The 25,954-nt window shown below is 36.9% G+C and overlaps 5 non-coding genes across 5 annotated transcripts; all 5 read left to right on the top strand.

Moving 5' to 3' along the window:
* The first annotated feature begins 7,901 nt into the window (after nt 1-7,901).
* On the top strand, nt 7,902-7,973 carry Trnah-gug (transfer RNA histidin (anticodon GUG)). The gene has a single exon. It is a non-coding gene; the product is annotated as a tRNA-His (tRNA).
* Nucleotides 7,974-15,368: 7,395 nt separating this feature from the next.
* Trnah-gug (transfer RNA histidin (anticodon GUG)) lies at nt 15,369-15,440 on the top strand. Its single transcript has one exon. It is a non-coding gene; the product is annotated as a tRNA-His (tRNA).
* An 884-nt stretch (nt 15,441-16,324) lies between these two features.
* Trnah-gug (transfer RNA histidin (anticodon GUG)) lies at nt 16,325-16,396 on the top strand. Its single transcript has one exon. It is a non-coding gene; the product is annotated as a tRNA-His (tRNA).
* Nucleotides 16,397-18,865: 2,469 nt separating this feature from the next.
* Trnah-gug (transfer RNA histidin (anticodon GUG)) lies at nt 18,866-18,937 on the top strand. The gene has a single exon. It is a non-coding gene; the product is annotated as a tRNA-His (tRNA).
* A 386-nt stretch (nt 18,938-19,323) lies between these two features.
* Nucleotides 19,324-19,395, top strand: Trnah-gug (transfer RNA histidin (anticodon GUG)). Its single transcript has one exon. It is a non-coding gene; the product is annotated as a tRNA-His (tRNA).
* Nucleotides 19,396-25,954: the final 6,559 nt, after the last annotated feature.

Below are 25,954 nucleotides of genomic sequence, written 5' to 3'. Positions count from 1 at the left end.
GGCTAATCCCATAAGGAATGCATGCAAATAATGCGAAAAGGAACCGAAGTTTACAAATGTAGCCATAACTGGTACAGGGTTCCTATCATTGGCACACGCTTTTTTTTTAACTAGTTCATTTATTTGGGGCTCAATCGCGTTTAACGCTTTGCGGAGCCAAAACTCATTTTTTGTATTTTATGTACAAATGTAATTCTTATGCAACATAGTTAGTACGGGACGGAGCCAGGATACTCGTGGCAGCTCGAGATTAGTGGGTCACATATGCTTTTAGGATGGGCGTGGTAAGGACTGGGGGTAAGGGTTCTCTGAAGCTCATCCGGAAGGTATAACGTAATGGCGTATTCGTTATCTTCATAGTGATTCAGCACCAGATTGTAGCGGGCTTTTCATCTGCCGGATGGCCAGGAACAACACAAAGACGAAAACAGAAAAAAAAACTGGGGGAGAAAACACAAGAGAATTAAACCTTTATACAAGACAAACGAAGAAAGTCGTAAATGCATAGCATATAAGTGACATCGCGAGTGCCCAACACATCTCTCACAAGAACAAAGGGTTGTCTACCTCGGGCCTCAAGGGTATCCAAAAGTAGTGCTCTGGAGGCGTCATTATCCGGGCATTGCCAAACTACGTGGTCGATGTCATCATAACCGGAACCGCACTTAGTACAAACATTGCTAAACGCACGGGTATTCAGCATGACCATGCTGAGGGTGACGGGTTCGATTCCCGGTCGGTCCAGGATCTTTTCGTAAAGGAAATTTCCTTGACTTCCTTGGGCATAGAGTATCTTCGTGCCTGCCACACGATATACACACGCAAAATGGTCATTGGCAGAGGAAGCTCTCAGTTAATAACTGTGGAAGTGCTCATAGAACACTAAGCTGAGAAGCAGGCTTTGTCCCAGTGAGGACGTTACGCCAAGAAGAGGAAGAGGAAGTTGTGTAGGTATGTAGTAAGTAACTGTAAATTCAATTGAAAGTTAAAGATTTTTTGACAAACATTAAGACATTTTCTGTTGAATTTTTCTGTACAACACTAGTGGATTACTGAGGGAAACCTTTCAAAGTGTGGACACGATTTTGTTAGTTCTTTGTAGAATTTTGGGCCGACAAAATCGGGTACCTGAACAAATTGGGACATTTTTAAAATCAATTCTTTACTCATTAAAAATAATACTGAGCTAGTCAAACATAGTATAAACGAGTGAGAGATGCCAGAGATGGGTGGTAGGGTTCTTTGTCCCTATCGGGACCTCTAAGAGGAATCGCTGCAGAAATCCTTGGGACAATTCCAGGTGAAATTTTTGGAGGAATCCCTGGAACAATTGCTGGAGCATTTTCACTAAGAATTACAGGGCGAAACCCTTCAGGGATTCCTGGAGAAACCCGAAGTGATTTCCGTAGAAACCTCATCTGCCTATTATCGCATATCAGTCCCATATTTTGTGGGTTTCTTGTCCATATGCGACTTTGCGATCATAGGTAGTTCAAAGGAGTTACTGGATTAATTCTTTAAGCAATTTCTGAAGGACACCGTATTGCAATCTCCAAGGAAATCCCTGTTAGGATTCCAAGTTCGATTCTTGAAGAAATCCACGGAAGAATACCTGAAATAAGTTCTGGGGGAATATCTAGAGCAATTTCTGGAAGAACCCCAGCATGAGAACTGCACGAATTCCAAGAGAATTCCTAGTAATAAATTCTAGAAGAATATCTGCAGGAGTTCCAGAAGAAATCAGAAGCGAAATTCCTTAAGCAGTACCAAGAGATATTCCTTTAGAAATACCACGAAGTTATCATGGGACCTGGAGGAACCCTAAAAGGAACCCCCGGTAAATCCATAGAAGAAGCCCTATAGAGAAACCTATAAGGGAATTCGGGATAAGTCCACTGAGGAATTCCTGAATGAATTGTTTGAACTCCTTCATGTGCATTGCGAAGCTTTAAAATCATACTTTATTTCGTATCTTCTACAATCAAAAAATGATCGACCTTTCGAAGTTGCATTTGAATATTCCATACCATCTTTCTTAGAGGTGCTCGAACAAATTATGGGCATAACGAACCGTACCTAAGCATTAGGCCTGTCCACTTTTTCAAAAATGTTCTCTGATTCTCAAGTCCACCCTCAATTTTGATTGGCATCCTTAAAGAAGTAACTGGTCAAATGTGACCATTACATATGGATGCTTTAATTTTATTGTCAAACGTTGTTCGGAGAACTTGTAGCAAACAAGTATATTTTTCAATTTGTGCTGAAAGAAATATTTTTTGACTAGATTTAGTGTAGTTATGATTTTTTGAAATTCGAAAAACACAAAATTGATTTGATGTACCTCTTAGCGTCAATGAATTTGGCTGAAATTTTGACAAGTTACTTCTTTTAAGATGCCAATTGAATTAGGGAGGTGGACTTGAAAATAAGAGAACATTCTTGTAAAAGTGGACAGGCCTGCTGAGCATGTGTCGCACCTTCACTTGCTGTTTTTTTTTGAGTACGATTTCCATCTCTCTTGAGGTACCCTCCGAAAAAAAAAAATACTACCAAATACTTACCTCCCCTTCGCCTTAAATTATTCCATGTATTACTCTGTTGATACGAAAAGACGAGGAAGCTTTACGCCCATTTGAGAAAGGATTACATTCTGTGCTACTCAAACGGCATTTTCCCTGCTCCAAATAAAGAAGTAAAGATATAAAGTAATTTCTGGAGAAATAACTGAAGGCATTCATAACTTTTTTTTTAGAAATCCCTAGAGGGATCTCCGATGAAATCCCTGGATGAACCCCTTATAACATTTCTGTAGGAATCCCATCAAGAACATCTCAAGGAATCTTAAAGGGAAGTCCTAGAAAAAAAACTCCTAGGCCTTATCTAGACAAATTATTGAATGAATCCACAGAGTAATCCCGAGAGAAATTATTGAGGAAATCATATTTCTGGATACACCCCTAGCGGATTTCCTGTAGAAATTTCTGAGAAAAATTCTGCAATAATACCAGCAAGAATCTGTGGAGAAATACCAGCAAGGGTAGTGTCAAACGTTTTTCAAAGCTCATTATATAAGTCATAAATGGTCAAAATTTTATTGCGTTCGGTTCATTGAATCCGGAGATAAAACAGCTCAAAGTTGACTATCGGATAATTATACCTTTTTCTAGAATTTTTATAGCTTCGTGTAGAATAGCCCGATCTTTTCCAAATTTTGTCCACTGATACACAACTAGTTGATCAGTTTGCAGTGAAATTTTGAGAATATTTGATACACTTTTCGAACAGTTACAGCTAATTGGACATTTTTTGAAAAGTGAAAATTTTGCCGGTCCCGATCATTTTGTCTATCCCCTGTACCTAGCATTACTGCAAGACCACGCGGACAATTCGATTGAAGGCTTAACCCTTTATAAGGCCGAGAAAACTAGAAAAGTAATCAACGCATACTATTATGGAAATGATTATACTCATGATTACATGTACAAAACAATTTTTGTTTGAAAGAAACTCAAAAATCTAGGTGGCAATATAGTTGTCACTGCCCGTTTACCCCAAAAACGAGCTTTTGAGGTTGCAATATAGTTGCCACTGCCCGTTTAGGCCACCAGCGCTGGTGGCAATATTCTTGCCACTGCCCGTTTAGGGTACTTTTCTTCTTTTGACTTCGACAAAAAGCCGGAAAAACATTTTTAGAGTGGATTAGGGCTTAACCCATAATATAAACAGTGTAGTTCAGCTCATGTCAACTACTAATTTGATTATTTCTTAAAATATTTACCAAATCAATAATTTTACAAAAAATGGACCTAATTTTCTTCACGCGGTCGAATTTAGCCATTTTTGAGACTACAAATGGCTCCCAAATTGTTGTTAAAGCTTTGATTAGTACCAAAAAAGTGCTAGGCGTTGTTAGTAATCCCAATTTGGCGTATTGGCGTACAATCTCTGAAAAAAAAAACCATTCGAAAATCTCGGCAACAACCTCTGTAGCAGTCCCGGCAGTGAACCTACCGCACAATGCTAGACGAACATTTGAAAAGGGCCTAACTGCTTTGCGTAAACAAACATGTTTTTGTCTCTGTAGGGTCCATCTGCATCCACCCTCGCACATCAACACCTTTATCAGAAAGATTGTTCTTCAAGCTATTTGTTAAGGGTGTTGATGTGCGTGGGTGGATGCAGATGGGCTCTAAAGAGACAGAAACATATTTGTTTACAAAAAGCAGATAGGCTCTTTTCAAATGTTCATCTAGAATGATCAGCATAAGTTTATGTAACAAGCAAGCACGAGGCCGTTCATAAACCACGTAGACCAAATTTTGGTCATCTCCGACGTCCTTGTATGTAACGAATACTTTGCCAGACCCTCTTCCTCTGCCCCCCCTCCGAAAATTCTATATGGGTAATGAACGGCCCTCAAGTATCCTAGGAGACATATCTGGAAAGAAGAAGCAAATGTTGCATATTTCTTGAATGGTACTAGATTAAATTAGTTAAAGGAGTGATTAAAAATGAAAAGACCTGATTTCAGCGACACATGTTTCAGAATGTCTGACTCACAATCACATCAACAGGCAATGTTCGACGTCTGTACTTCTCCAGGGGTAACTAAGAAGAAAAAATGTTTTGGCAATTTGAAAGGATTTAAAAGGGTTAGACCACGTAATGGCCCACATTAGGTGCTAAAGTAGCAGAAATGTGTTATTTTGCGGCAATATTTGGCCGTTATCAAAAGTTACGCGTACGTAAGTTATTTATGGCGCCAAAAGACATCAATTTATTTAATATTGAATAGAAAATGGCAATGGTGAGTGAAACACACTTCTATTTTCCTGGATCAAAAAGACTGATAAAATCGGGTCACCACTGTGTATCGCTGAAGAAATTCTGCAACATTTTTTTCAATATTTCCATTAGGAACCTGATGTCCATCTTTCTTTAACTTTCGTTAAATATAGTGCGAGAAATAAATATAAAGACAGAGTCATTTTCCATACAAAATAATCATGTTTAGGGATCAAAATTTCTTTTTCTAGCAATTCGATTGCTATGAAATTTTGTCTGCAAGCTTAAAATAACTAGAATTTCGGCTAGAAATATAAATCATCATCCATGAAAACGTTTATATCGACTTTTCAGATTCAAATGAATAAAAAGACACTTATTTCCATATAAAAATGTGTCTTTATATTTATTTGAATCTGAAAAGTCGATATAACCGTTTTCATGGATGATGATTTATATTTCGAGCCAAAATTCTAGTTATTTTAGGGTTGCAGACAAAATTCCATAACAATCGAATCGCTAGAAAAAGAGATTTTGATCCCTAAACATGATTATTTTGTATGGAAAACGGCTCTGTCTTTATACTTATTTCTCGCACTGTACAAGTTCCTAAAAACTTGATTATTTTCGCTGGCTTTCTCAGTCTATGGACACTTAAAACAACATTTTTTTGTATTACCCGACGTTTCGGCCTTGTTTATTTGACCGAAACGTCGGGCAACACAAAACAAGTTGTTTTAAATGTCCATAGGCTAAGAAAGCCACGCAAATAATCAATGCTATTCCAGTCGAAACTCTCTCTACGTTCCTAAGAACAAAAAACAAATTTGTTTCCAGGAATTCCATTCATGGGTCTCCAGTTAGCCTAGTGGTTAAGGCTATGGATCGCCAATCCGGAGACGGCGGGTTCGATTCCCGTTCCGGTCAGGAAAATTTTCTCGACTCCCTGGGCATAGTGTATCATTGTACTTGCCTCACAATATACAAATTCATGCAATGGCAGGCAAAGAAAGCCCTGCAATTATTAATTGTGGAAGTGCTCAAAGAACACTATGTTGAAGTGAGGCAGGCCAAGTTCCAGTGAGAACATCGAGCTATAAGAAAAAGAAGGGTAGAGTAAACAAAATTTACAAATCATCTCTCCACGTGTAGTAAAAAGCGCAATGCTAAATTTATTTGCTTTCGATGGGACCTGTCAGTGGGAGCAAATTTGCTGCTCCAAATGTACAGCTCGATTTGTAAACATATGTTCACCATATCACCACCCACTAATTCACCCCAGATGACGAATGATGTTTGTTCGGTCGAAAATATACTGACCGCAACATTGAGCTGCATCGAATGAGAATGTACAACCTTGTTGGTTTTGTACCTTTCCATTGCGCGTTCGTGTTTATACTGGTTGTTGGTAATCGAATGATTATTTTTAGAACAGATCGGTTCCCGCTAAAAAATGTGCGTGAAAGTGATGTAAAAATAAAATTTTCTTTCGAATTTTAAATAAAGCTACATGTGCGATGTCTTTTGTGGGCTGGTAATCTCAGCAGGAAATCGTGCCTCCGACTAAGAATGAGAACACATCTCGACAGGCCGTCTCATGAATACGAAATGAACCGGTTCTGCTTGAAGTTTGACACTCCGGTCTCTGCCATTGAACAAATTCATCATTCACGAATCTCTCCCTCTGACGATGACCTTGACTGCGAACAATCAAATTTCGGTTTGATTCGCGACTTTACCAACAGATACGCATAATGTTCTTGTCGCCACACCACTGACGGTCTTCCCGCGTTTAGCGAAAAGAAGTTCATCGACACTACTGGCGAAAGATCGCCAGTTAATTTTGTTATCGGATTGTGTAAGCTCTCCGTGCCCGTGTGCTCTTATCTGACAAAACGAACGAAACCGGCTTACTTGCCATTCCTGGCATGCCACTGAGCGTCGTCTTGCTAGAAGACACCAAAATGACGACGGAGAAGTGCTGCTGGCTGTTGTGCTCTTTTTAAGCGATACGTTGAAGGTAGGGCATATGCACCCATTATGCATCAATAAATTATGGTTTCTGAAAAACGATCATTTCACTCAATCGATGAGTTCATATTCGAAAACAAAAATTCATTACATTATTACTCTACATTTAGTTCTAGAAATACAAATCCAAGATAATAACTGTTTGACAAGAAACTCGGATTATACAATAAACTTCTACCATTATCAATGGTGCAGTCACCCTCTCTGTAGACAAACCTGTATACGAAAGACAGCAAAAATGTCTCGGTCGATATCAGCATTCGGCATCATCAGTTTCACGCGGCAATCGGCAATTAAACCTGTCATGAGACACTGATTTTCCATTTTAGCACTCGTGATATGCGGTACGGTACACGTCATACTTACTAAACGTTAAGATTCATGCTAAATGTTGTTGTGTCGCTTAACGAAGCTGCTGCTCTTGCCTAGCCTTGTCTAGAATGTGAGTGGAGAACGTCATAGCAATGATATCATCAGCTCAACTGAAAAGTAAAGACTGTAGGTTGTGATTCCCACTCGTTGATTAGCAAACGGAAAATGCTAAAAGAAAGAATAAACAGAACGTTAGGTCCAAAAAAAAAACACGTCGATCAATTTTTACACCGCTGTGTTAGGGGCAAATGTTATTTTCGTATTTCATCTGAAGCAATATAAGCCTTGCAAATTTGATTTTATGTGATCGTCACTGGTATTTTCTCAAACAAAATGGTCAATTCATCATAGAAGACTTCACATCGTTGCACAAAAGTTATTATAATAAGCTTTGATTAACTAGGTATTAGGCTTTCCGCCATTGGCAGATTGATCTCAAGTTATATGCAGCATCATACACTAAATTATCAATACGGATGGTAAAAAGTCAAGGAGTTATACATTGCAAAAAGCATAAATTATTCAAAAACAAGAACTCTAATATAATAAACAACTTCTTCGGAGACATACAAACTCTAAAATCTAAAACCAGCTATTAAAGTCTAAAATAATTCAGATCCCGAAATTCAGCCTTTGCAAACAGTACTAGACGATGGTGAAATGCAACGCCACTTGAACGAGTGCGAATGGCTTGTTCCCACATCTCCTCGGTAGCCGTGATCGTCTAGTGGTTAGGACCCTACGTTGTGGCCGTAGTAACCCAGGTTCGAATCCTGGTCACGGCAATGTTCAAGTAGATGAACATTGTCACGGAGAGGAGTCAATTTTTTTTTAACTTGGCACTATAATAGATTACTAAGTGAGTAAAGCCTGTCCACGTTAAATTTCGGACACCTAAAAACTGCAGAATCTCAAAAACGGTGTCACCAACTTCAAATCAAATATCACTCAAACATGAAGTTATGGTCGTAGAAAAATTGAAAAATGTACATTAGGTATATCTTTAGTTTATGGTATCAGTAGAGACATTGTAGTGATCTGATCGAAATCTCAAATTTTAAGGCCCTATTTTCCATATTTACTTGCTTATTCTCACAGATATGCGTTTTCTGGTTTGTTTTTTGTTTTTGAATGTTTCTCATAGCTTATACTTTTGATTCCAACCGAAAGAGTTCATACAATCATAACTTCAGTATAATTATGCACAATTCAAAATTCATGAAATTTGAACTTTTTCGCTCATTATACAAAAGATTGACGTGATTCGATAGATTTTTGAAAACTCACAGCGATAAATCAAAACATGAACATGTTTTGGTACAGGAAGGCTAATGCTACTTCAAAGTGGCAATTTTTGGTCCTAGAGATTCATTTTTTTTGCCATACCATCTCTGGTTTAAGAGACATACGAAAAATCACTTTCTTTGTCATCCTTATTGTGCGAATAATAATGTCAATCTTGATTCTGGTTGTAAAAATAAACATCTTTTATCTCGTAAGTAATTCGCCAGGACTAGTATGTCAAAATAAATCCACTTCAGGAATTGTTGGAGAAACAATACAATTTATTTTTTATGTTGCCGGACTGCACTTTCTTATATTTTTATCGCATTTTTACAAAAATCATTTTCATGACATTTTTTGAAAACGTCATAACTTTGCCGGACATGAACCGATCTGAATGAACTAAAGCTTTTATTCCAGATTAAGGATTGAATTAAGCAGAAAGCACCGACATTTGCATATTTTGCCACTGGATTGCTTGTGATACCAACGATTTGGTGTCCGAAATTTAACGTGGACATGCTCTTATTGCATAGTTTTAGGGCCTAATACGCCTTGAAACAGCCACCATCTTGAATAATAAGCCACCATCATGGATTTTGGGGTCACCATCTTGTATACTCTGGTCGCCATGTTTGGATTCATGACATCGCCTCAAAATACTCTTGTTATATAACTACACATACACTCCCGTTCAAAAGTTTGGGGTCACCCCCTCAAAAACATGTCATTTTTTAGGCCCATATCTCCGCCAATTTGCGTCCGATTTCAAAACCCTAGGTTTCATTCAAAAGATAATAAGTCAAAGAAACTTTGAACATGATTTAAAAGAAACTTTTTCAGAAAATTTTGTATGTAAACTTAACCCAAACTTGCCAAATTTTCTAAAAAACGAATTTAAACTTACGGCAGTGTCGCTGGAAGTTGGGTCGACCGAATTTTAAGATGAGAGCGGTAATATGACCCATTTTCTATTAGCTTGCAACTGCTTTTTACAGAACTTAGCTAAAAAATCTAGAAAAAAATTTATTAAGTAAAACAATCCTTGATGTCATCGACCAAAAGTTTGGGGTCACCCCTCAATATGATGTATCGGCCAAAAGTTTGGGGTCACTTTCGTAAAACATGGAAAAGTGATTTGGTGATATCTTCGTCATCTATAGCCCAATTTTAATTATTTTTGGCTCATTTCAAAGATAATTAACTAAATTTACGTTTGATGTCTGTAACTTAACGTATTTAACGATTTTTGTATATAAAAGTGTTATGTAAAGTTTGCACATTTTACCACGCTTCAAAAAATGAGGCAACTTTACGTTAACTTTTAGTATGTAAATTTCAACAAATATGTGTGGATCAATGTCTTTGCAGTAAGTATCATTCATTTTGTTTCAAATAAGCCAAGAAGAATTAAAATTGAATGAAAGATGACAAAGATATCAACAAATCACTTTTCCATGTTTTACGATAGTGACCCCAAACTTTTGGCCGATATATCATTTTGAGGGGTGACCCCAAACTTTTGGTCGATGACATCAAGGATTGTTTTACTTAATAACTTTTTTTCTAGATTTTTTAGCTAAGTTCTGTAAAAAGCAGTTGCAAGCTAATAGAAAATGGGTCATATTACCGCTATCATCTTAAAATTTGGCCGACCCAACTTCCAGCGACACTGCCGTAAGTTTATATTCATTTTTTAGAAAATTTGGCAACTTTGGGTTAAATTTACATACAAAATTTTTTGAAAAAGTTTCTTTTAAATCATGTTCAAAGTTTCTTTGACTTATTATCTTTTGAATGAAACCTAGGGTTTTGAAATCGGACGCAAATTGGCGGAGATATGGGCCTAAAAAAATGACATGTTTTTGTGGGGGTGACCCCAAACTTTTGAACGGGAGTGTAAGTTGAAAATTCGCTATTTTCAACATCCTTTCATCTATTGGAAGCTGCTTCAGTTCTGGGCTCTTTCTAAGTTGATGAAAGGATTTATAAATGCTTGCAAGGACTTGGCCAGGTGTGTGGAGCTGAGTGGATCTATGACATTGTAGATAGTAGTGACATCAGCAATGTCAATGGATATATTCAACTTTGCAACTCCATCCAAGATTTGTGCAAGTATTCATGCTATGCATCTTGATCCCCATTTTTGAACTCCGGCATGGTTTTAAAGCGTAACACTCATTAACACATTTTCTGGTTTCCATTGATGATTTCCGCATAAAATTCGTCAACCATGCTAATATTTTTTTTGAATCGGCGCAATTTCATGTGTCGCATGAAGCCCATCAGTTCAGTTCAGTTGTATAATTGACCAGCTTCACCGGTGCTCGTCTGGATCACTACAATGGTAATATCTACGGAACGCCTTAACCGATCTTGACCATTTTTAACCCTTTGGTAACCAACTCGTAACCAATCCCCCTAGCAAGAGTTTGGCAATTCTTCTAGGGGTTTATTCATGAATTTATCCAGCAATTCCTCCTGAGATTTCATCCAGGAATTCTTTCGGAAAATTCAAACTGAGCGGTTGGTACGAGGGGATATCTCGTACTCATTGTCTTTATTGCTGAATTAAAAACGCTGCACAATAGGCCTGGCCGCTTTAATGCTTGTAATGCATCTTCGATCAACTGCAAGCATAATAATGACAAGAAACATGATGAAAGCAGTCGATTCCATTATTTTCTAGGATTCCTTCAATAAATGGCTGTGTACACTCCCGATCAAAAGTTTGTGGTCACCCCTTCAAAAACATGTGATTTTCTTAGGCCCATATCTCCGCCAATTTGCGTCCGATTTCAAAACCCCAGGTTTCATTCAAACAATAATAAGTCAAAGAAACTTTGAACATGATTTAAAAGAAACTTTTTCAAAAAAAATTGCATGTAAACTTAACCCAAAGTTGCCAAGTTTTCTAAAAAATGAATATTAACTTACGGCAGTGTCGCTGGAAATTGGGTCGACCAAATTTTAAGATGAGAGCGGTGATATGACGGTAATTTTCGCTTTCAACTGCTTTTTACAAAACTTAGCTAAAAAATCTAGAAAAAAAAGTTATTAGGTAAATTAACTCTTCATGTTATCGACCAAAAGTTTGGGGTCACCCTTCAATATGATGTATCAGCCAAAAGTTTGGGGTCACTTTCGTAAAACATGGTAAAGTGATTTGATGATATCTTTGTCATCTATAGTTCAATTTTAATTCTTTTTGGCTCATTTCAAAGATAATTAACTAAATTTACGTTTGATGTCTTTACCTTAACGTATTTAACGATTTTTGTTATGTAAAGTTAACACATTTCAGCACACGTCAAAAAATGAGGGAACTTTACGTTAAGTTTTAGTATGTAAATTTCAACAAATATGTGTGGTTCAATGTCTATGCAGTAAGTATCATTCATTTTGTTTCAAATAAGCCAAGAAGAATTAAAATTGACTGAAAGATGACAAAGAAATCAACAAATCGTTTTCTCATGTTTTACAATAGTGACCCCAAACTTTTGGTCGATGACATGAAGAGTTAATTTACCTAATAACTTTTTTTCTAGATTTTTTAGCTAAGTTTTGTAAAAAGCAGTTGAAAGCTAATAGAGAATGGGTTAAATTACCGCTCTCATCTTAAAATTTGGTCGACCCAATTTCCAGCGACACTGTCGTAAGTTTATATTATTTTTTTTAGAAAATTTGGCAACTTTGGGTTAAGTTTACATACAATTTTTGTTTTGAAAAAGTTTCTTTTAAATCATGTTCAAAGTTTCTTTGACTTATTATCTTTTGAATGAGACATAAGGTTTTGAAATCGGACGCAAATTGGCGGAGATATGGGCCTAAAAAAATGACATGTTTTTGAGGGGGTGACCCCAAACTTTTGATCGAGAGTGTATGTGTAGACTAGACTAGCAACTTTTTAAGAAATTTCCTATGGGATTTCTCCATGAACTGCTATTGGCCTTTCTCTATGAATTCAAGCTGAGATTCCTCAAGCAATACCTTTTAGAACTCCTCCAGAAATTCTAGCTGTTGTGTTTCCAGGAATACTTCAAGGGACTCCTCTAGGCATTTCGCCTGGCAAACTGCTGCAATACTTTCTGGAAATTTTCCAGAGATTTGTCCAAAAATGCCTCCTGGGATTCCTTCAGGGACTCCTCCACGGTTTCATTCTGGATGAGTAAATTCCTCCAATGAGAACTATAGGTATTTCTCCTAGGATTTCCCCGGAACTCGTGATGGTGTTTCTCTAATAAATCCTAAAGAGATTCCTCCAGCAATTTCTGATAGGATTTCTCCAGAAATTCCTTCTATGATACCTCTTAGAATTCTAAGCATTCCTCCAGAAATTCCTTTAATAATTATTGGTGAGCTCATTCAATATAATTTTCCGGGAATCATTTTATCTTCAGAGATTTTATCCAGCAATTCCAGTTGGGATCCCTCAAGCAATTGCAACTGTGATTCTACCGAAAATTCCTCCTAGGACCCCTCCAGTAATTCTCTTTGTAACACCTCCAGAAGTTCTTCTAGGAATTTCTCAAGAGATTTCTTGTGGGATTCCTTGAGAAATTCTTGCTGCGATTATTCATGGCAATATTTTTTGGATTGTAACAGAAGTTCCTCCGGTGATTCTTTCAGGAAATGCTTCGGAAATTTTATTCAGGGATTTCTCACGAGATTCCTCCAGGATCTCCTTGTGACCTTTTCTGGTTCTTCCAGGGACTTCTCTAGATATTCCTCTTTGGATTCGTCAGGAATTCCTGATGGATTTTCTCTTGATATTCCTGTACAGTATCCCTCAAGCAATTCGTACTAGGATTTCTGCAGAAATTTCTTGATACATCCCACAATTCTTCTAAGAATTTCTGCTGAGAATTTTCCTGCAATTCTTCCCGAAGATCCTCCGGTAATTCATCCAGTAATTTTTATCCCAGGTTTCCCCATAAATTTCTTATTGGATTCCTTCAGGAACTCCTCACGGTCTTCCTCCAGGAATTCCTGCTAGATTCCTTAAACAATTCTCGCTGTGGTTCTTCCAGCAATTCCTTCTAGGACTTTTCCAGATATTCTAGCTGTAATACCTACCGGAATTCTTCTAGGGATTATTCGCTTAATTTCTCCTAGGATTCCTTCAAAAACACTTGCTGTTATTTATCAAGGCAATCTTCCTAGGTCTCTTCCAGATGTTCCTCCGGTGTTTTCTCCAGGAATTCCTCCATAAATTTTATCCTGGGATTTATCCAAAAATTTCTCATGACATTCCTCCTGGAACGCCTCCTGACCTTCATCCAGGAACTCCAGCTGTGATTATTCAAAAATTTCTCCTGGGACTCCTCCAGAAATTATTACAGTGATACCTTCAGAAATCCCTCTATGGATTTCTCCTGCCATTTTTTGCAGGGATTCTTCCGGGCTGTCTTCCTAGGATACTTCCAGAAATACCTTTGGTAATTCTTCAAGGGATTTTTCCAAAGACTCATCCAGGAATTCCTTCAGAGATTTTATCCATGGATTACTCTAGAAATTTCTCATGAAATTCCTTCTTTTGACTTTCCTCCAGCAATTCCTAGGATAGAATTAGCATTAGTTTAAATACACATAATAAAAATATCCAGGAATTCCAGTAGAAGGAATACACATAATAAAAAAAAATCCAGGAATTCCAGTAGAAAGAATCCTAACAGAAATCTCTAGAGGGATCCCTAAAAGAATTTCGGGAGATAGCATTGTTGGAATTTCAAAGAAATTCTGGGAGTTATTGCTAGAGAAATCTAGTAAAACCCTTGGTAAAACCCCACCAGGAATGCCTGGGGAATCCTAAAAGCAGTTACTTGAATATATACCAGGAGAAAAATCCCTGGACGAACCGATAGAGGTATTCTGGTGAAATCCATGGAGGAGTCCATGAAGGAATCGCAGGAGAAACTTACGATACATTCCCATGAAGATTTCCCGAAAGAATTCCGGCAAGAATACCAGGAGAAATACCTAGAAGATTTCATGGAGGTACATCAGTTCGAATTACCGGAGGAGTCCTAGGAGGAATTGCTAGAAGAACCGCAGGTCGAATTGCCTAAGGAATCCTAGTTCTGGAAGTAGGCCAAAACGTGTTCCCGGAGGAATCCCATGAGGAATTTCTTGCCCAAGTAACACACATGTCATAAAAAAAGTTACTGCATCGCATTATTAGGTTGTATATAAGTTAAGTTGACGTTATTTTAGCATTGTGTTAGAATTAGGTCAAATTAACTTCTATACAACCAAAACAACTTAGTATCGTACAGCACCGCAGCTTTTCTTCCTGAATATCTACCATAATTCTTTGTAGGTGCATATGCATAATTATTAGAATTCTGCAAGACTTGAGTTTCAATTTCGTCTGAAGTCTTCCAAGGAGTTAAAGCTTAGATTTCGTTAGAAAAGCAACTTAGAATATAGGTATTATAGATCTCATCATAAAAATTGCTGAGAATTATTCAACTTTTCTATTTATAACAAATCTTTAGCTAGGAATTACTGTATGAATACCTTCAAGGATTTGTCAATCATATTTTTAATAATTTGAATCTGAGAAACATTACACCAGAAACATTTTTGACAATTTGGCGAAAACTAGTTTTTTTTTAATAAAATATACCAAAAAAATTAAATTTGATCAAATGTTCTATCTAACATCTAAGGAATTTCAATAAGTTCTACCAGAATTGCCTCCCCATTTCATTTATTTAGCATTATAATAATAGTTATAATAAACCTGAATTAACGATTCCCCGTCACAACACTCGTTTCGTGGCTGCAGTCCAAATGACCGCCTACAGCGAGCGTAGTTCCTTATTGCAACAGACGAAGAAATACAAAACCAGTTGAACGTGTAACGATTGGCATGTTTCCATATCTCCTCGGTAGCCGTGATCGTCTAGTGGTTAGGACCCTACGTTGTGGCCGTAGTAACCCAGGTTCGAATCCTGGTCACGGCAATGTTCAATCGGAAGAACATTGTCACGGAGAGGAGTTATCTTTTTTTGAATTCTCAAGCCATAATGACGACAAATCCGATCAGAAAAAAGGTCTTAATAGTATCAAAACATGTTTTTGATTACAAAGCATTCATAGACTTGGTAGTCATAGATGGTAAAATAAAAAACGCAGAAATTTATCAGTTCCTCGGTTTGTAATCAAAATTTCTCAATACATCTTTTGAAGGAAGCTTTCTTTTTCTTGTTTCTGTTCTCAGGTTCTTTGACCAGGGATGAGAAATGTCATAGAAATGTCATTTTGTTATTTGCAAATTTCAATGCACTTAGATGGAATATAAATCCACGACATTATTGATTATCCATAACTAATCGGCGTTATGGACTGGACACCGGAAATGGTGTAAATAGAAAAATGTCATGACATTTTTTAATGAAATTTCGTGACATTTTCCATCCCTGAAAGACTATATGCCCTATCTGATGTGTTTCTGACAAAAATTTTGCCGAAATATTTTGAAAAATTTCAAAAAAAAATTGTTAAAAACCCAACAGTGCCTTTTTGGATGTTGGCTAGAAGATTGTAATACATTTTGCTACAAATTTTATTAGATACTTTCTCAATACATCGTTTTTTAATTGTTCGAGATTTCATTTAAAATTCCACTGAAGGTTTTCCAGAAATATTTCCATTTTCAGGACAAGTTTCTTCCAAGGAGTGTTTTTTTTTTTCAGCAACTTATCTTATAATTCTGGATACATGTAGTCTAGATATTTTTCTTCACTTAAATTTTCGTTTGAAAAATTTCTACAGCGTCTGATTTTGGTTTACATTTCATGTTTTTTTGAACCAATCAACGCAACACTTTTTCACCGAACCCCCGATAGCCGTGATCGTCTAGTGGTTAGGACCCTACGTTGTGGCCGTAGTAACCCAGGTTCGAATCCTGGTCACGGCAATGTTCTACGCTGTGAACATTGTCACGGAAGGGGGTGAATGTTTTTTTAGACATTTAATAAATTAATAAAATTAATACTGCAGCGAAAGCAAAATGAAAGTGAATGCGTCGAATTTTATTTTTGCTCTCGCGTTGTCGGGCTCTCGACAGCTGCTCCACAACTTACTGGCTTCGACAAACCAACCTAAAAGCTATATATAAATGTTGCCAATAGTGGTGAAACTGCTGATTTTGAAGCAGCTCTGTCCCACTCGACGACTTGAATGTTGTTTGGCGGTGAACATTCGGAAAGGTCTGGTTGGGAAATGTGTCTTTTTTCATAAACACAATTAGAAATTTTGTTTTGTAGAATTTTATCCAAACATCTCTGGGTATAATCTACAAACTCACCCAGCCTTCAAAATAAACGAATAGGTGAAATAAAAACGAATATCGGTTCTTGATAGATTGAGTATTTTTCAAGTTTTCAATTTTTGATTATTGATTCTTGATTCTTGATTCTTGATTCTTTTTGATTCTTGATCTTTGGTTCTTGATTCTTGATTCTTGATTCTTGATTCTTGATTCTTGATTCTTGATTCTTGATTCTTGATTCTTGATTCTTGATTCTTGATTCTTGATTCTTGATTCTTGATTCTTGATTCTTGATTCTTGATTCTTGATTCTTGATTCTTGATTCTTGATTCTTGATTCTTGATTCTTGATTCTTGATTCTTGATTCTTGATTCTTGATTCTCGATTCTTGATTCTTGATTCTTAATTCTTGATTTATGATTCTTGATTTTTGATTCTTGATTCTTGATTCTTGATTCTTGATTCTTGATTCTTGATTCTTGATTCTTGATTCATGATTCTTGATTCTTGATTCTTGATTCTTGATTCTTGATTCTTGATTCTTGATTCTTGATTCTCGATTCTTGATTCTTGATTCTTGATTCTTGATTATTGATTCTTGATTCTTGATTCTTGATTCTTGATTTTTGATTCTTGATTCTTGATTCTTGATTTTTGATTCTTGATTCTTGATTCTTGATTCTTGATTCTTGATTCTTGATTCTTAATTCTCGATTGCTGATTGTTGATTCTTGATTCTTGATTCTTGATTCTCGTGATTCTTAATTATTGATTATTGATTCATGACTCTTGATTCTTGCTTCTTGATTATTGATCATTGATTCTTGATTCTTGATTCTTGATTCTTGATCCTTGATTCTTGATACTTGATTCTTGATTCTTGATCCTTGATTCTTGATTCTTGATTCTTGATTCTTGATTCTTGATTCTTGATTCTTGATTCTTGATTCTTGATTCTTGATTCTTGATTCTTGATTCTGGATTCATGATTCTTGATTCTTGAATATTGATTCTTGATTCTTGATTCTTGATTCTTGATTCTTGATTCTTGATTCTTGATTCTTGATTCTTGATTCTTGATTCTTGATTCTTGATTCTTGATTCTTGATGCTTGATTCTTGATTCTTGATTCTTGATTCTTGATTCTTGATTCTTGATTCTTAAATCTCGATTGCTGATTGTTGATTCTTGATTCTTAATTCTCGTGATTCTCGTGATTCTGAATTCTTGATTATTGATTCATGACTCTTGATTCTTGCTTCATGATTCTTGATTCTTGATCATTGATTCTTGATTCTTGATCCTTGATTCTTGATCCTTGATTCTTGATTCTTGATTATTTATTCTTTGTTCATCATTCTTGACTCTTGATTCTTGATTCTTGATTCTTGATTCTTATAACGTCCTACTGTGTAGTTTAGTGTTCTATTAGTACTTCCACAGTTATTAACTGAAAGATTTTTTTGCTAATGACCATTTCAAATTCGTATATTGTGGAGCAGGCACAAAAACGCTCTATGCCAAAGGAAGTCAGAACCGGGATTCGAACCCGTCACCTGCAGTATGATCTCTCTGAATACCCGTATGTTAATCGCTTCGGCTGTATTTGCACTCTGCGATTCTTCATTCCCCATCCGGAAACAAGTCACTGGTCTAAATACAATTCAATTGTATTAAAATTTCGTTTAAAAAAGTAGTTTTTACATTTATATTTACGATTTACAATAAAGTCCCGCCATCCCCCTACATCAGATAAGACCTTTCGAACTGTTCAACCAGTAAACAACTCGTATCGCGCTCGTAATGCTTCAGATATGGTTGAGTTTTTGTTTCGCTCGCCGCCGTTGATGTGGTGGAATCGAAAAAACCCCATCACCACACCACCGATTGGAACAGTTTTTCGGTCGTTAACTTTTTGTTATCGGCCGCCAACGTCGTTGTAACATGGCACGAGACGAGTTTTTGCTGTGCTATGCTTTAATGTATGCCAAGCCAACCGGTTGGTTGTGGGGGAGCTTTATTTTGGCTAAATTTATTAATAATGATTGCATTCGATGGTGAAATACTTTTGAAGGTGTACAACTATGGGTTGCATGGAAACATATCTCCTCGGTAGCCGTGATCGTCTAGTGGTTAGGACCCTACGTTGTGGCCGTAGTAACCCAGGTTCGAATCCTGGTCACGGCAACGCCCGGTCAACGGGCGTTGTCACGGAGAGGAGTCTTTTTTTATGTTTTATTAAATAGGAAGGTTGTTTGAGGATGGTTTTGCTGTCTAAAATATTGTCTTGATATAATTATCAATACTATGGAGGAAAACGAACTCATTTTTTTAATACTTGATGTTACATTAATCTGTATAGCATATAGAAAATTTTAAATGAAAATATCAAAAGGCAAAGGAGGTTTTTGTAGGCCAAATTGATTGAAACTTGAAGGAGAAAGGATTTCAACATTGTACCAAAGAAAACGATATACAATAAAACTGGGATTAGTTCAACAGTACTTTGGATGGTAAATTGCTTTGAAAAGTGTATACAACTGTTGAACGCATGCAAACATATCACCTCAACAGCCGTGATCGTCTAGTGGTTAGGACCCTACGTTGTGGCCGTAGTAACCCAGGTTCGACTCCTGGTCACGGCAACGCCCGGCCAACGGGCGTTGTCACGGAGAGGAGTCATTTTTTTAGAAAGCTTTATGAAAAAAGACTTCCATCAGTATTTGTTGAAAAAAGCTGGTCAAAATCGTGAATCGTGTTAAAAAAATTCTAAAGATGCCGTTTCGAAAAAAAAATCTTAGAAACCCTTAAAGTATTGTTCTGAAGGATTTCTTCAAGAAATCCTTCCAAGTTTTTTCGAAAAACACTCAGATATCGTTTCAATAATCTCCAACGAAATCTATTGAACAATTGTGTAACATATTTCTGCAAAAAATCTCAAAAAGGCTTGTCATATGGATTGTTGCCAAACGTTCTAAAAGAATCCCTTGAGAGATTGCTATGGAAAATTTGAGGGATAATGTAATTGAATTCCTAGACAAAATCTTCAAGAAAAATAAAGAAGAACATTTGGAAGTATTCCTGAAAGAATCAGCGGAGAAATCGTTGTGCTCATCGTTAGTTCCTTCAAAAACAGGAATGGAATTGCATCTATAGATTTTCTTTTAACAATATCTTGCTTAATGTTTGTTTGGATTCATACAATTCTTCAACCTTCAGGAAGGTACAACGGATTTTTTTTCCTAATAATCGGCAAAAAAAAAATCAGAGAAATCTCTGCATGAAACACGAAAATCATGTATAACCTTTGATTGCGAGCACAAAAAGAACTGTTTTTTTCACCATGAAAAGAAAATTAGGTTTAGCTTATACCATAAAAATTTCATTGAAATCGGTTAAGTGTTGGTAGAGATATTGTCGAAACAAGAGACCTTGAGAACCTTGAGCATACAAACATTTTGGAAAATATCAATTTTTATCTAAAACTGAAGAGCCTGAAAAACTGAACCGATTTCAGTTAGAATATTTCTGTACGTAAAGTATGTATGTATAACCATTATGTCAAAATTTCATTCGATTTGATCGTTAAAAAGTTATAACCATATAGGGTGACGAAGGGTATTATCGGCAGGTTTGTTCTCTTCGTCATAGGTTTTTTTTTGGGCCAAACTGCCTGAAATTTGGACATATAACTCAGCTTGGTTGTAAAGGATTCGAGGCCAACTTTGAGTTCAACAGGTTTCGAAAACTGCCCCTCCATGACAAAACTGCCGAAAATACGTAAGTTCCCCTATGTAGCACTATGTCAGAATAAAGCAGATGTGGTATTTTGGTATAGTGAAATTCAAACTGCTCTAACTTTGAATGTATTTAACCAAAATGACTGAAACTTTAACTGAAAACAGTTTAACACAACAATTTTACACTGTCAAAGTCTTATAAAAATCGGAACAGTGTTGCCAGATCCACAGTCAAAATAGTTCGCACTGATTTTGAACTGTTTAAAAGTGCCCAAAATTAAAAAAAAAAACACTTGTTATCGTTACTCGTTTGAAATGTAAAAAAAAGTACTGAACGATTATGATGAAAATTTCACCACTTATTATGCCTCACTTGGAGAACTTACAGTCAAAATTTCAGACGTTTTGATGAGCTAACAACAAAGTTATAGTCTAAACAATTTAAAAAATGGATGCCCAAAGCTTTCAAAATAAATCTGCGCCAATACTAAACCGATTTTGATGAAATTTTTGTGATATTAACTACCGTCGTGCGGGGCTACTTTTGAAACACGGGGCTACTTTGGATACTTTTGAATATGGATTTTTTGAATTTGAAATATCGTTCAAATCTGTTTGATGTCTTTGGGACTATTATGACGCAATATTTTCCCCTTCATTTGGTTGAAATTGTTTTTCAAACAAACTCTTTATTGCTTGTCAGGAGGCGAAAAAACATCGAATGAATCTTAAAAATATACATAACGTATCAGAACATTTGCTCTGTAAGCATTGTTTCTGCAGTTCATAAATTTCAAAGAGTTGCTCAATTCGTGCAAGAAGTATCGACGTAGCATATACAATCGAATATTTATATGGATACACACTATAAATGACCGTTTCACCCAAATAAAGGAATGATGGCCCCCAGACAGCCTTTAAGTCTATATTAAAATATCACGCTGCTCATAATACCAAAGGTAGCACAGAACCACCTAAAAACGCATATATTTATTGAAATCATGTATGATATAGTATACAACAGTATTGGTACAAAGTAGTATTCTAAATAAACCCGGAATTTTAACTGCAGTTTTGTTTTAATTATGAATGTCCAAAGTAGCCCCCCTCTGGTTCTATATGATATGTCTCCGATTGATGTATGGACAACTTTTTTGTTTATGGATGGATTTAGTTCAAATTTTGCATGCATCCTACATACATACTCACAATTATTATGTGTAAAAATTGTGGAAATACATTCACTACTCTGGGAGTTAAAATGTCATAAAGTTGAAAAACCAATAAAAAGTGTATAAAGAAGCCCCGCACGACGGTACATACAATATGCTTTTCCTGATTAAAAAATCAGCTAATTTTTGGCACGCAATCGAAAGTTGTACATTATATTCTGTGTCTCACTTTTTTTCGAGTTAAATCTTTGCATTCTCCAGCAAGTTCTTTAAGTTTTCTATTTAAAATTTCTTCAAGCATTCTGCAAGAGTTTTTCCAAGAATTTATCGAAGATCGATTTTACAAATTCAACCAAGGATTACTTCATCTGCTCTTTAGAAGTTGTTCAATACCTCATGGCAAAAAGTTCGATGAGCACAATTCTTATTTCATCCTATACGATGCCACGATGCTCTAGTCAAATTTTCAGGGATATCCGTTAACATTTGAATAGAAGTAAATATTAAAAGAAAACTTCGCATGGAATTTAAGAAAAAAAAAAGATCTCATCCTTCTAGTGACTGTAGACATAAACCACCAAGGCGTTATCCCTGAATTCCTCCAAAAGCTCCTCTAGGATTTTTTTCCGGGAATTCCTTCTGGAATTCCTCCAAAAGTTCCTCTAGGGATGTCTCCAGGAAATCCATTGGGAAATTTGCCAGACATTACGCCGGCAATTCCTCTATGATTTTTTCCTAGAATTCCTCTAAGGATTCGTCCAGGAACCCCTCTAGGGATTTCTGCAAGGATTTCTTTGGGATGCCCTCCAGGAATTTTAGCCTATCAAAATTCTGAGATGGGCGCTTGAACATTTTGTCGCTGGCGCCGTCAACCAGAGGGATTTCGAACCAAGGTTCATAGTTCTTTACCTGCTGAACAATATTGCTGAAAACGGCATATTTCTAGCTCATTATAGTTTCGATATATACGTGTTTGAACTTTTCTGACACTAGGCGCCGCCTAGCGGACAAATTTCGAATCAACGACCCAATCGTCAGTTAGTTCTCTACCAGCGGAACAACTAAGCCGAAGACGGTATCATTCTATGTCATCAGGATTCCAGGATATAGAGGTTTGAATATTTCTGGCACTGGCGCTGCCTAGCGAATGAATCTCGAACCATGAAGGTGCCCGTTGTCAGACAGTTCTGAGCCTGCTGAATAAATTTACCGTAGACACTATTCTTCTATCTAATCGGGATCTTGAGGTATACGCTGAGTAAACTATGTGACCGATTTTGGTACCCCTAGACAATCTCTGAACATCTCTGGAACTATGTGGACCAGGTACCTATGACCTCGAAGTCAAAAAGTAGAAGAGTTTTTCGGGAAACTGTGAAAGTTTCATCAAAATTCGTTGAAAAACATGAAAGTTATGACCAATTTTGGGTTTGATGAAGGTTAAGAAGGGTGAAGACATGCGGAGTTCAGGGTGTTTCCGAGCTTCACAGGGATTCAAAGGATGTATAAGGAGGCTAAAAACATTTCGAACGGTTTCTACGGGGGTTTCGTGGGGAAGAGGGTTTAAAAAGCTTCTTGGACTTTAGGGGACTGCAGAAACTTCATAGGCTTTCAGGTGAGTTCCAGTATAGCTTCCGAGGGTTTCAAAAGCGTTTCATGGTTATTTCGAAAGGTTTTAGATAGTTTAGGTAGTTCTCGGTAGCTTAGGGTATTTCACAGACTTGCAAGTAGGTTTTAGGGGGGTTCAGATGCATTTCAAGGCGTTAAGGCTTTTCTGAATGTTTTCGTGGCTTTCAAGGGCGTTTAGGGTTTTTTATGGGGTTCACAGGTTTTCAGGTAAGCTTTAGGAGAGTATCGGTGGGGTTTCAGAGGCGTTGTTGGGTGTTTTAAGGCGTTTCATATCATTTCAGGCGAAGCTGTTTAAGGCTTCGAGGGGCTTCAAGGGTTTCCAGGTAAGCTTCCGTGTGAGACGTTCCAAAGGGTGTTCGAGGGTTTCAGGGTGCTTAACAGGTTTTCTTCTGAACTTCAAGGGTGTTTCAGAGAGTATCAAATGGGCTTCAACAAGTTTCAAGACGTTTCCGAAATATCAAGGGCTTTAGATGCTTTTGGAGGGCTTTAGAAGAGATCCATCGGGGCTCAAGAGCGGTTTCAAAGCATTTCATGGAGATTTCAGGAGGTTTCTGAGGGATTTCAGAAGGGCTCTGAGACGTTACAGACGGGTTATCCCTATAGATTCGATAAGCTTTTCTCAAGGGAATTCTTTTAACGCTTAGATAGTCATTGAACTAACCACTTGCTTGATAGATCGTTGCTACCTGAGGTTAAGTGAGTAAAAACCATAATCATAATGGTCTTTTAGAGACAACTGGTTCCGTTTGTAGATCCTATGACATAATTCAAAGAGTTTTGAAAGTTCTTGAATAAACATTGAACTCATCAATCACTTATCATCACATAGTTTCATGAGGCTATTGCGTAAGCATGAATTTCATTTATGTATTATGATTCAATAGTTCACTGAATACGACTGTCTATACTACGAGGAGTTCTAGGATGTTCTAAGACAGTCATTGAACACATTGATAGATAAAACAAAGAGGTATTAGGCTGTGTGTTATCATGAATATCATGAATGGATGGAGACGTTTGACTTTTGAAGACTTGGTGAGACCGGCCCTGAATGATATAGGAAGAAGACAATGAGTGGAGATTCTGAAACTGCTCGTAAAATACATCTGCTTTTTTATGATTGTTACCCTAGAATTGATGTTTATGCTCTGAATTTCTGTCTAGATTTAGATTTGACGAGTGAAAAATCTGGGATGAGAATCACGCCACAATTTTCTTGGGTCAGTCGGTAGCGGGATGGAAGCGCGAGTGAAAAATGCGCTGACGCGTTTGATAACAAAGCGTAACAAAAAATAACTTTTGATCTATCTCAAGAGCAAACTTATGTGTCTCTGACAGATTTTGGGCCGCTGAATCCGAATCCGGGCTCAGATTTGCTCCAGCACGCCACAATTTTGAGCTATACCTCAATTTATAGGGTAAAATATGCGATTTCGGGCTTTTTAGACTACAAGCCATTAAGCATAGAAATATTTTTTTTAAGCAATCATAAGGTAAATTGGTCTATTAACATCTAAATTAACGACTCATGCAAAATATTTTGTTTTACAAAATCGAATTTAATAGTTTTAAGCGATTTATGTTAGATACGATATTTCCCATACAAGTCACCCTCCAAAAGTTGCATGCAAGTTCAGATACTAACATGAAATGCTTAAAACTATCAAATTTGATTTGATAAAACGAATTTTGCGTGAGTCGTTAATTTAGATGTTAATTGACCAATTTTTCTTTTGATTGCTTAAAAAAATATTTCCATGCTTAATGGCTTGCAGTCAAAAAAGCCCAAAATCGCATATTTTACCCTATAAATTTAGGTATAGCCCAAAATTGTGACGTGCTGGAGCAAATCTGAGCCCGAATTCGTTCGATTCAGCGGCCCAAAATCTGTCAGAGACACATAAGTTTGCTCTTGAGACCAGGGGCGTACAATTTCGTTTCAATGATACACTTTCATGCAACATTTGAATGAGTCACTTCAAGTGTTTCATACATTTTTCTAATGACTCGGTCGTTAAAAAAAACTTTTCCACTCATCGTAGCACTCGGTAGTCTCCCACCCGGTCGCATTGCTTGTGCTTCACCCGTCAGAGCATTAGTGTCTCACTGGTGCGCGCTAGTCTCTCAATGGTTACGGGCGCCGGTTAATTGGATTTAAGTGGTCGAATTTGTTATCCTCTTTCATAAAACACAATTATCATTCTATTGGCGTGCACCACTATTTAAAATGTGGATTAAATAGTGTTTTTAGCATGTTGAAGTATTTCAATGACTCATAAATGAAACGAAAATCCAAGTGTCTCATCCCATGTTTCATACACACTTGTTTCTGTAGCAGCAACGAACGAGTGTGTTGCTGGGTGAGAGATGAAGCATCACAGCAGTCCGTTCGCATGGGAAACGATTTGCTACAGTCGTCGTACGTCATGTTTTCCTTTCGAAATTGCACGACCCTGCTTGAGACAAAAAAATGTTGCGCTGTGTAAGAGTATGTGTATTACTCTTACTATGATGTTGTGGTAGTCATCGCGACCAAATAAATTATAATCGTGATTAAGATCGTGACGTGTATTTCCATATAACCAGTGGATCATATCATCTACCAGAGGTGGCTCCTAGATCCACATCTTACCCTACCCTACTAACAAATACTCCTTTCCGTG

Source organism: Aedes albopictus, unplaced genomic scaffold (assembly GCF_035046485.1).
Source record: "Aedes albopictus strain Foshan unplaced genomic scaffold, AalbF5 HiC_scaffold_16, whole genome shotgun sequence".
Taxonomy (NCBI): Eukaryota; Metazoa; Arthropoda; class Insecta; order Diptera; family Culicidae; genus Aedes; species Aedes albopictus.
Note: the sequence above shows the minus strand (reverse complement) of the source record. Positions and strands in the feature narration are given on the sequence as shown.